Raw genomic sequence first — 10496 nt, forward strand, 5'->3', positions numbered from 1 at the left:
CTGTGACGACTCCTACTCGAAGGCCCGTGGTCCTTGACCACTTTCGTTGGGCAATCACTAGCAATTCGAAATAATGATTACAAAAGAACCGTACAGTGAATGCTAATGAAAACTAAAAACAAAATACCGACAAGAAGGGAAAAGAATGGAGCGTAGTGTCGGAGCTTTGTTGGCGTCGCACTGAACGTTGAGCAGCAAGACCAGCAGCAGAAGAATTCTCAGCTTGATTGATGTTGAAGCTCCTGCCTGGGGCTTCTTTTATATGCTGTTCCGGGCGCCTGGATCCCTTCCGGGCGCCTGGAATGCGACGTAGCTGCACAAACCGTGATGCTCCACGTGGCGACGACTCGGCTGGATATAATTTGCCTTCTGGGCGCCCGGACCACCTTGTTCCAGAAATCTTCTTTTTCCTGCAAAACAAAGTTAGTCCGAGGCAATATATATCCTGCAAAACAGATTATTAGCACATTTGTAATAGTATGAATTAGCATAAGTTAGTATGACTTATATTCCGTCTTTCCGAGACCGGAATCTAGTCACGATCTCGACTTAGACATCCGAAATGGATCTAAGCCGGATCGACGCCTAATGTCCCCTTCCCGGGAACGCGTCCTCACAGTCACTCCCCTCCAGTGACTTACCTCACTTACCTGCCAGACGTCCGGTCAGCCGGGACTTCTGGCCAAGCGTCCGGTCAGCCCGTCGACCCGCTTGGACTTCTCGCCAGCTATCCGGTCAGCCCGTCGACCTAGCTGGACTTCTTGCCAAGCGTCTGGTCAGCCCGTCGACCCGCTTGGACTTCTCGCCAGCTATCCGGTCAGCCCGTCGACCTAGCTGGACTTCTCCTGCACACTCGATCAAAGTGTCAGACAACAACAAGACTAACTTAACCTATTTGTCATTCATCAAAACCTAGGTTAAATCGTTAGTGCTAGCCACACCAACAATCTCCCCCTTTTTGATGGAATGACAACCTGGTTAAGTTAGTAAAAACACATGCAAGAAAACAACATGCATTTATGTGGTTTTAAAGTTTGTTAGTCTGTATTTTCAAATTGGTTTAGCTAACTTAACCACCTAACCCTCCTCCCCCTTTGGCATTCATCAAAAAAATGAACAAAGGTAAATGATCTTAGTGAAGAGTTACTGTAACAGGTAATCAAATTTTGAAAGATAGTTAAGTTTGGTTTAAAATTTGAAAGATAAAAGTGCAATTTTTAACACTAAGTTAAAAAAAATTAGTCAAGTTGACTTGGGGTAGACAAGTTGAGTTTAACTTTTACATTTTTCAAATACTTAGTTAAATTTAACTTTTAGTAAATCAATGTTTAAACATAGGTTAGGTTTTAAAAGGTATTTTTCAAATATACAAAATTTGAGTTTATTCTCCCCCTGAACTTGATACTTACTCTAACCAGCTGTCTAACCAATTAGCTACTAACTGACTATCAGAAGATAGTAGCTTTCACTTGGTTAGTCAGATTAAGTTAATTATAACCAGTCAGTGTTTGACTTGGCTGATGAACTTTAATCTGATTAATGTCTGAATTGTATTTAACGTCCAGACTTATGTTGATGCACTGAAATAAGCATCTTAAGTCCAGACAGTTGGCCTATGCATCTCACCCCTTTCTATGTTTGTCAAACACAAGCAAGGTAAACCTAAGGTGTTGGTGAGATGCTCAAAAACTAGTCTTATGGGTACATGCTTTCTATGGATTCAAAACTAGTCTAAGGCCAAAACTGTTTTTGAAAATCTAAAAATGGTAAGTTTTTGAAAACATACAGTTTTAACTTATAAGTTAAAAAAAACTAGTTTTTAGAAAAAATTATAGTCTACCGAGATAGAACATAATCAATGTAGGTCTGAAATATCACTAGATAAATCCAAAAATATTTTACAAGTAGTTTAGCTACAGAAGTAGGTCATCACTAAAGCTACTGAGATGATGAAGGGGGTGGTCCAGATCCCAAGGATCGAAGAAGTGCCATCAGCTCAGTGTGTCGAGTGTCTCCGGCAGCTCGTAACTCGGCAACCTCTCGTCGTATGTCCCGATGAAAATTGGAGTTCTCCTGCTGGAGACTCGCCATAGCTCTCTCTAGTCCGGTCATACGATCGGCTAGAGTGCGGGGAGCGTGTCGTGGTGCTCGAGCTGGGGGTGGTGGTGGAGCCGGTGCGGCTTCCTCTGGAAATAGTGCGAGCATGAACTCGTCCACCTGTGCGTCTGGATCGGGCTGGTGCTGTGCCCCCCTCCGCCAAGACATAGTCCCGTCATCTCTATCTATGTGGATGCCGGCTAGGGAAAAGTTCCGAGCGGCTATAACATCGAACTCGGTCATATGGGCAACGTCTCCCCTAGTGACATCAATGTGCAACGAGGACATATAGGCTGTCAGAATGTGACCAAATGGTATATGGACTCGACTGTCAGTCACAAATCTAGCTGAATAGATGATGGTGGAGAAAATATGTAGGCTGATGTCAATGTCTAACCTATGAATCAGGGCATAAAGTAAGAACGAATGGAATGGGCGCATCACAGCAATGTCCCGAGTAGTCAGTGGTAAAATGCAAAGGACTACAACCCTATAAAGAGCGTAGTCCTGGACTCGAAGTTCTACTGACCTAAACTGTGTTACAGTGGGATCTCTCTCTCCCCCGAAAAAATACGAATAAATCGTATCGAGAGTAATATGTGAGTAGGGATCTTCGAACGGTAGATCCCTCGGAGGATAGCACAAAAAGGAGCAAGTAGATGGACGCAACTCTAAAAACTCTCGGATAGTCGTAGGGGAAAATACGATATCAGTGCCTGCTGCCCTAGTGGTATAGGTGAAATCGTCTACTTTTACTAGGTTATTGCAAAATTCGGCACACAGACTTATGTTTATTGGACTGGTACATTCGACAAGGTTCGTTAAGTTATAGTAGCCTATAACCTCTAAAGCAGAGGGACATGACCTTAGAAAGAACGATCTATCTATGCAGGTAGTCCTTATGGCCTTATAAATGGTGGACTCAAACTTAATCCTAAGTTCGTCTGTGGGAAACCTAGGGTCTGTACTAGCATTGGAGGGTCCAGCACCAGTATTTGTTCGTTTCTTACTGTTTAAAAAAAATATTCTAAGAGAGTTTGCAAAGATAATTTCAAATAAAATTTCAGATAGGGGAAGAGGTTTTACCGAGGAGCCATCGATAAAAATAGATCTGACGACCTCGGTTGAATTGCGACAGCGTCTTCACCGTAAGAAAATTTTAGTTAAAAGTACTTTCGCGCTGAGGTTCGAAGTGAACCTTGGCAAAAGTGAGAGTGAGCGGTGCAAAGATTGGGGGCGCCTGCTGTCCCTTATTTATAGGGGACTCCGGGCGCCCGGATCCCTTCCGGGCGCCCGGGGTTGATTTAGGGCGGGGCGCCCGGATCCCCTCCGGGTTTAGCTGCATATTTATTTATTTATTTTTTTATTTTTTTTTGGAGTTTTAGGTTTTGAAGTTAAGTTTTAAAATTTTGAATTAAATGTTTGAAACTGAAAAAAAATTAAAATTTTGAAATTAATTTAAATTTAAAATTAAAATTTTGAAATTAATTGTTAAGTTTAAAATTAAAATTTTGAAAATAATTTTTAAGTTTAAAATTAAAATTTTGAAATTAATTTTTAAAATTAAAATTTTGAAAATAATTTTTAAGTTTAAAATTAAAATTTTGAAAATAATTTTTAAGTTTAAAATTAAAATTTTGAGAATAATTTTTAAGTTTAAAATTAAAATTTTGAAAATAATTTTTAAGTTTAAAATTAAAATTTTGACAATAATTTTTAAGTTTAAAATTAAAATTTTGAAAATAATTTTTAAGTTTAAAATTAAAATTTTGAAAATAATTTTTAAGTTTAAAATTAAAATTTTGAAAATGATTTTTAAGTTTAAAATTAAAATTTTGAAAATAATTTTTAAGTTTAAAATTAAAATTTTGAAAATAATTTTTAAGTTTAAAATTAAAATTTTGAAAAATAATTTTAAGTTTAAAATTAAAATTTTGAAAATAATTTTTAAGTTTAAAATTAAAATTTTGAAAATAATTTTTAAGTTTAAAATTAAAATTTTGACAATAATTTTTAAGTTTAAAATTAAAATTTTGAAAATAATTTTTAAGTTTAAAATTAAAATTTTGACAATAATTTTTAAGTTTAAAATTAAAATTTTGAAAATAATTTTTAAGTTTAAAATTAAAATTTTGAAAATAATTTTTAAGTTTAAAATTAATTAATTTTTAAGTTTAAAATTAAAATTTTGAAAATAATTTTTAAGTTTAAAATTAATTTAAAAATTAATTTTTAAGTTTAAAATTTTAAAATTAATTTTAAAGCCTTATTCATCTCACCCGATCTATATTATCAATCAGGAAATCCTATGATTTTGTGAGATGAAATTGGTTTGATTACAGAGTTTTGGTTTAACTTATGTTAGATTCAGACTTAGCTTTGGTTTCCACAAATAGGCATTCTTCGGATAAACTTCTAAGCTTGGTGAGTCACAAGGACATCATTAGAAATAACCAACCTTTCGAGGTTTTCCGAATAGTCCTATCCACGGAACTTAGTACTAAATCTTGGTCTAACTGGTTAGGATTCGTTTAAGGGTAGCTTCGGTCAGTTCCACTTGGCCAAATGCACCAGATCGAAACCATATCTTTCTAGACATGCGATGCCCAAGTTTCCCTAACGTACTATCATCCAAAAATTTCACCAATACCATGATTCAAGTTTAAACTTGGTCTCTAATTCTAATTGCCCTGCCGGGTTTGTTAGTTTTGGGTTACCTTGTCGGGTAAGTTAGTTTTGGAGGTGCCAGCTATTCTGGAGCCTCCCCTTGAATTATTGGCCATTAATTTAAGTTTTAATTTTAGGCTTGTGTCGATTCTTTTTATAGTTATAGTTAACTTGGTGATAATTTTGTTGTTTTTTAAACTGTTTAGATTTTGAATTTGATTTAGGTTTGTATTTTGGATTTTGGTTTGGTTTATTTATATAATGTATTTTTTCTTTAGGTATATAATATTGATTAAGTCCTACTTGCGTGGTTAGACACGCTTTCGGAACCCAAGCTAGATTGGTTGACTTGTATTGGGTTATTAATGATTTGAAGGTTTTATTTGAATTCGACTTATATCCTAGTCCGGTTTTATTATAACATGCTTTTTGATTATTTAGGATTAAGTCTACATTTTTTGATCTTGTTGTGAATTTTTCTAACATCTCCTTTAAATTGTTTATTTCATTTTTTAATGATAAATTCTCCTCCTCAAGTGTTAGATCTTGAGTTGGATCTGAATTTTTTAATTGTTCCTTGAGGTTTTGATTTTCCTCAAGAAGTAATTTGTTTTCATTTTCTACTTTGGTTAATTTACTATTTAAACAAGAAATGATTCTAAAAACTTTTTGTTTAAATTAAAATATACCTCATTCGAGCCTTCGGAAACGAATACGGACTCGTGGCTTGTTTCGGGTTCAGACCCGTCTTCATCTTCCGACTCATTTTCAGTTTCGGCTTCGCGGGCCATCAGTGCGAGGTGGCTCTGATGTTTCTGCTCTTCTTCCTCTGATTCGTCCGAGGAGTCGTCCCACGTAGCTTTGAGTGCCTTCTTTTTGGTTGGTTTTGGTTTGTCGAACTTTAGTTTTGGACATTCGTTCTTGTAATGTCCCTTTTGTTGCAGTAGCAAGTCACGTTCTTTTGTTACGAGGGAGCTGATCTTTTGAAGATCCTTTTCAAGCTCCTCTTTCTCCTGGTGAATATTTTTCTTACCAAGTTCACCGGTGTTCTTCGCTTCGGAGTCTTGGTTCTTCTTCAACTTCATGCTTGCTTTTCTTGGAGGAACCCGCAAATAAAGCTACACCTTTCTCGGCTCCAAGATTAGTTTGTTCGTGCAATTCTAATTCAAAAGCTCATCCAATTTTAATTTAGAAAGATTCTTAGAAATTTTGTAGGCATCCACTATTGATGCCCACAAACTATTACGTGGAAAGGCGTTAATGCGTACCTTATCAAGTCTCTGTTCTCCATCCGTGGCCTATCGCATGGAGCCCGTTGAGGATGTCCTTGATCCTCGCGTGGAGTTGATTCGCTGTTTCTCCTTCCTGTATTTTTATATTAAAAATTTTATTTAAAAGCAGGTCTCGTTTTGTTACCTTAGCGTCGCTTGTTCCTTCGTGCAGCTCGATCAGTTTGTCCCACAATTCTTTAGCGTTTTTGTGTGGACCGACTCTGTTTAGCTCTTCTCTTGTTAGTCCGCACTGTAGAGTGTTGATCGCTTTGTTTTCGGTTGACGCTTTTTTCTTGAGATCTGCTGTCCAGTCTTCAGGATCCACTAGATTCCCGGCGTTGTCCACTGGAATTTTGTAAGGTTTTGTAATGCTCATCCACTGGTCAAAGTCAGTTTTGAGGTAGACCTCCATGCGCTTCTTCCAGTAAGGGAAGTCGTCCCCATTGAAGAGTGGAGGTCGCACTGTGCTGAATCCTTCTTGTTGGGACATTCTGTCCACAGGTAAATAACCAAAAAATATCCCAAGACTTGGTCTTGGATTAGTAGTGCGGGAAGAGAGAGAGAAAAAAACTAGATTCGTGTTGCACTATTTTAAATTGATTAGAGAAATATTAAGTTAACGAAACACCCGTTTTTAAAATTAATTAAAAAAAACAAAAGAAAATTCACCCCCTGTCTGATTGGTGGTTGCACCAAATCAGAGCGGAACCTAGCTCTGATACCACTTGTAGGACCGTTAGATTCGATATAGGGGGGGGTGAATATCGATTCGAAAAACAAGAGTATAGGCGCAGCGGAAAAGTAAAATAGACACAGTTGTTTTACTTCGTTCGGAGCCTGTGACGACTCCTACTCGAAGGCCCGTGGTCCTTGACCACTTTCTTTGGGCAATCACTAGCAATTCGAAATAATGATTACAAAAGAACCGTACAGTGAATGCTAATGAAAACTAAAAATAAAATACCGACAAGAAGGGAAAAGAATGGAGCGTAGTGTCGGAGCTTTGTTGGCGTCGCACTGAACGTTGAGCAGCAAGACCAGCAGCAGAAGAATTCTCAGCTTGATTGATGTTGAAGCTCCTGCCTGGGGCTTCTTTTATATGCTGTTCCGGGCGCCTGGATCCCTTCCGGGCGCCTGGAATGCGACGTAGCTGCACAAACCGTGATGCTCCACGTGGCGACGACTCGGCTGGATATAATTTGCCTTCTGGGCGCCCGGACCACCTTGTTCCAGAAATCTCCTTTTTCCTGCAAAACAAAGTTAGTCCGAGGCAATATATATCCTGCAAAACAGATTATTAGCACATTTGTAATAGTATGAATTAGCATAAGTTAGTATGACTTAGATTCCGTCTTTCCGAGATCGGAATCTAGTCACGATCTCGACTTAGACATCCGAAATGGATCTAAGCCGGATCGACGCCTAATGTCCCCTTCCCGGGAACGCGTCCTCACAGTCACTCCCCTACCTGCCAGACGTCCGGTCAGCCCGTCGACCCGTCTGGACTTCTGGCCAAGCGTCCGGTCAGCCTGTCGACCCGCTTGGACTTCTCGCCAGCTATCCGGTCAGCCCGTCGACCTATCTGGACTTCTTGCCAAGCGTCCGGTCAGCCCGTCGACCCGCTTGGACTTCTCGCCAGCTATCCGGTCAGCCCGTCGACCTAGCTGGACTTCTCCTGCACACTCAATCAAAGTGTCAGACAACAACAAGACTAACTTAACCTATTTGTCATTCATCAAAACCTAGGTTAAATCGTTAGTGCTAGCCGCACCAACACCTTCATTATTGTGCTGATCACAACGAGTGAAGTTGTGAACAACGATGAGCAACTCTTCAGGGGGAGAGTTTTCAACAAGTGAATTTATTGATGTGTGCCAAAAAATGGGGCATGGTTTGATGTGTGCTAATAGGGGGAGAATGAAAGGGAGTAAGTTAGGCTTTTATCACCTAGAGGGAGTTTGCCCTCTTAGGAGGAGAATGAAGGGCTTAACTTATGTATTCATTACCTAGTGGCATGAAGAAGGTTTAGGCTATGGGATTAGCCTAACTTACATGTGGTATTGTAAGTGATAGTGTTGGTATTGTCAAACATCAAAAAGGGGGAGATTGTTGGTGCAACATCCCTCAGGTCAAGGTTGACCTGGTTGACCAAGCTTGAGTTTTGGTATGGGTTTCGATGTTTGACAATGCAAGGTTGATTGAAGAAGAGTCAAGTAGGTCAAGGATGATCGGATACTTGACTGGGAAGTCCTAGTGAGTGAAGCTAGGCAGGAGGAAAATCCTGGTGAGTGAAGCCAGGTGAAAGACCTAGTGAGTGAAGCTAGGCAATTGGGAAGTCCTAGTGAGTGAAGCTAGGCAAGAGGAAAATCCTGGTGAGTGAAGCCAGGTGAAAGACCTAGTGAGTGAAGCTAGGCAATTGGGAAAGTCCTGGTGAGTGAAGTCAGGCAAGAGAAATCCAGATGGGTCAAGGTTGACCAGACTTCTGGTGAGAGTCCAAGTAGGTCAAAGGGATTGACCGGATACTTGGCACGAGGAAGAAAAGTCCAAGTAGGTCTTAGGGAGTGACCGGATACTTGGCAAGAAGAGAAAAGTCCAAGTGGGTGAAAGGGATTGACCAGACACTTGGTGAGAGAGTCCTAGCTGGTCAAGGGTAACCGGATGCTAGGTCTTATGTACCAACAAGTCATGGTTGACTAGATGTTGGTTTAGGGGGCTTTGGGCTTGGTTTTGGGCAAAAACCAAGATCTGGATTGATCAGCCGATTAATCCAGCAGGTTTGGATTGATCCGTGGATTGATCCAGCAGGTTTGGATTGATCCGTGGATCGATCCAGCAGATCTGGATCGATCAGTGGATCGATCCAGAAGATCTGGATCGATCCACCGATCGATCCGGTGAGTCCCCGCGAACAGAACCCCTATGGATCGATCCAGAGGTCCCAATCGATCAGTGGATCGATTGGGACGCTGCTGCTTCGCGCGATAAGCGCTGGATCGATCCAGAAGTTTTTCCAGAGCACAGAGGCGCTCTGGATCGATCCGTGGATCGATCCAAAGCCTCCCCGATCGATTGGGAGCATTCCAATCGATCGGGATTCGACCGTTAGAGTCGATTTAAGCCGCAGGCGTTCATTTCCTTCGGCAGCACTTCACCGATTCATTCTAGATTCATCACAGCTCCTCCCCAGCACTCTCTAAGCTCCTCACCGCCAGTTCTTGAAGGTTCTTGGAGGTTCATCCAAGTCAAGAGGCGAGTTGCAACGAGAAGAAGAAGAAGCTAGGGTTTTTACTGCATCTCTTGTAAGCTTTTGCTTATTCTTTACTACCCTTTCTTCTACTTGTATTGAGAGTCTTGTAGGGCTTCTCCGCCTTCGGTAGTTATCGAAAAGGAGTGTTTATTAGTGGAGGTGTGTGTGTGTGTGCGTGGATCCTTGGACTAGTCACCTCTTGTGAGGTGGATATCAAGTAAAATCCTATTGTTAGCATTGTTGTAGTTTATTTCTTTGTATTCCGCTGCGCATCACCTTGAAGAAACAAGCAACGAAGCACGACAAGCAACCGCGAAGCTATTCACCCCTCCCTCTAGCTACTTTTCGGTCCCAACAGTAGGTGTTATAATGAGAGTAGGTTGTGGATGCTCTGACCATCCACAATGGATACATTAATAGGGTATTATAACATCCTTTGATATTGACACTATTGTGAAGGGGTGTTATAACACCTCTTCACTTGAACGCGTTCAAAATATTGAACATATTCAAACAAACATGGGTTGGCTCATCCCATGTGTGTGTGTGTTTTTTTAAAAAAAATTATTTATTAAAAATATACAACAACAACAACAACCAAGCCTTTTCCCACTAGGTGGGGTTGGCTGTATGAATCCTTTTACGCCATTGAGCTCTATCTCCTATTATATCATCATCTATATTTAAATATATTTTATCTTGTTTTATTGTTGCTAACCAAGTCTTTTTTGGTCTTCCTCTTCCTCGTTTGATATGCATATTTATCATAGTTTCACATCGCCTAACTGGAGCATTTATTGGTTGTCTAAGTACATGTCCGTACCATCTTAAACGTGTCTCTCGGAGTTTTCCCTCAATAGATGCAACTCCGACTTTCTCTCTAATGTTCTCATTTCTTATTTTGTCCTTCTTTGTATATCCACACATCCACCTTAACATCCTCATCTCTGCAACTCTCATCTTCTGCTCGTGTGCTCGAGTCATAGCCTAACATTCAGCTCCATATAACATAGCAGGTCTAACTGCGATTTTATAGAACTTACCTTTAAGTTTAAGAGGTACTTTACGGTCACATAAAACAGTCGACGCTCCCCTCCATTTTACCCATCCTGCTTGTATTCTATGTAAGACATCTCTCTCAATCCCTCCATCATTTTGTAAAAATGATCCTAAATATTTAAATCGCTCGGTTCCAGGCAACTCGTCCTCTCCTA

This window comes from Zingiber officinale, chromosome 1B (genome assembly GCF_018446385.1).
Source record: "Zingiber officinale cultivar Zhangliang chromosome 1B, Zo_v1.1, whole genome shotgun sequence".
NCBI lineage: Eukaryota > Viridiplantae > Streptophyta > Magnoliopsida > Zingiberales > Zingiberaceae > Zingiber > Zingiber officinale.